This window comes from Camellia sinensis, chromosome 14 (assembly GCF_055761805.1).
Source record: "Camellia sinensis isolate YWXY chromosome 14, ASM5576180v1, whole genome shotgun sequence".
Classification (NCBI taxonomy): domain Eukaryota; kingdom Viridiplantae; phylum Streptophyta; class Magnoliopsida; order Ericales; family Theaceae; genus Camellia; species Camellia sinensis.
The window spans coordinates 77,303,480-77,305,835 of NC_138974.1; positions in this window are offsets into that span (position 1 = coordinate 77,303,480).

Consider the following 2,356-nt stretch of genomic DNA (forward strand, 5'->3'; position numbering starts at 1 on the left):
TCCAAAACAGTGGTACAAATATGTTTGACTTTAATATAGTCAAATAGAGCTTATAGAGACTGAATCGTTCAGCATGCTATTATGAGATTGAAAAATGGCTCAGACCCCCAGTGGGGGTCACTTGGGGGTCATGAATGGTGGCTTCCCATTGGTTAAAAAAAAAATTGTTTTTTTTTTTTTTTTTTTTTTTTTTTTTTTTTTTGTTTTTGGACGAATGAGGGGCTGCCACCTCCCACTGGGGGTCAGTGGGGTCGACCCCAGTGGGGGTCTGTAGCATAACCGTATGAGATTATGACCTTTTGGCAAAAGAAAAAAAAAAAGGGGTCAGTTTGTTGATTTATTTGGATCATATCATATTTTTATGTAATTTTTTAATATGTTTTTTTTTAAAAAAAAATTGTTAAGTCACTTCTCAAAATAAGTCATATATATATATATATATATATATAAATAACAATGATTGAGACTCCCAATTTTGGGGATCCCATTACCTTCAAAATAATCTAGATCACTCATGTGAGAGAGATAAGAAAGATAAAAAATAAAAAAAGAACATGAGTAATCCAGATCATTTTAGACGGCATGAAAGTCTCCAAATTTGAGTCTCTTAATCATTTTTGAAAATTTATATGATTGACTAGGTAGCCATTTGTGGGCATATATATGTAATCACCAATATAGATAAATGCACTAGGTTTTGACCTCCCATGATCAAATTCCTAAACCATTATTATTAATAGATTAATGTTTGAGACTCTCAAAAATGGGTGACTCTCATGACCCTCAATTGATGTGGATCACATGTTTGTATTTTTTTATTTTTTTCCTTTCCTCTCTCTCACAAGTGCATGGGGTTGTGAGGGTTGTATTTTGTAGGGGTTTGTATCAAGACCGTTATTAATACTATAATCCAAATAGTATTATTAATATTATTATTAAATAAAAACGTTAGAGATTTACAATGTGTATTCTCAAATTCATTCATAATAACATAATAAAAGAATTATACCTTATATGATTGAATTTATGACAAATTACAAGTTAATAAATAACATTTCACATCATTATGAATCAAATTAAAATCAACATTTTAGGAGTCTCAAACATTTCAAATCTTTGCCTAAGTTTAGTAGCTGGCATTTAGTAGCAAGCTTTTTATATTGTTTTGGAATTGTATCTTTTTTGTTTTATTTTATAGCCAATGCAATTCAAATACTGATGTGCACTTCAGAATAACTTTTAGAGCATCTCCAACCCAACACTCTTAATTAGAGAATGAAAATATTTTTTTTATTCACAAATATAGAATATCTCACTCCAACTATAAATCATCATTTTCTTCTCTAAAAATTTCTCTTGAAAATGTTTTCATCGAAAAGTGAATAATTTTTGTTCATTAACAAATATTCGTTTGGCAAGAGGCTATTTTAGCTAATTAGTCAAAAAGTTACTAAATTAGCCAAAAAGCCAACAACCCATACCAAAAAGTCAAAGATTCTCTTTTCTCTCTACTTTTTACACATCTTTTCGTAATTAGCCAAAAAGTCATCCCAAACATACAAGCTTTTTTTACCTACCTTTTTAGCCAAATAGCCAAAAAGTTACTAAATTAGCCTGTTCCCAAACGAGGCCTTAATTTTGAAATTTTTGTAAAATATATTTAATATTATACTCATTTTAAAAGTATAATTTCACCCTTTATAATGACGTTAATTTTATAAAAATTAAATTTACATATTAAAAGTTATTTGTAATCTCCCCTCTAAATGTAGAGGATCAACACATCCCCTTCTAAATAGAAATGGATTTAAGAGATGGGTTAATGGTAAAAATCTTTCAAAAAAGAAAAAATAAAGGATGGGTTGAAGATACTCTTATATCACCCGAGACCGAGACACTAGTTAATACAAAGGAGTTGGTTGGTTACACTACACTTGAAATGTACAAAAACTTGAACCTTTAGTTTTGACATTTATTAAGTTATTTTATAAATTACTTTCTCCTTATTAGTCCATCATCTAAGGCCACAAAAAAAAAAAAAATAAAATAAAAAACTAAATTTTTTTTATGGATGAATGATGCAATTTTTTTTTTTTTTTTTTTTTTTAAGGCTTAAAAATAAGGAGACTTACGCGTAAATCCCATTAGGGGGATTTATTGTTCAATAGCTCTTGTAATAACTAACAAATATTTTTCATCAAACACTATTAAAAAATATCACTAATTGTTAATTTTCAACGATAATTTAAAAATTGTCACAAAAAAGTCACTAATAATAATTTTTAGTGACAGTTTAAAAAAATCATCACAAAAAAGTCACTAATTTTTAATTTTTAGTGACAATTTAAAAAATTAG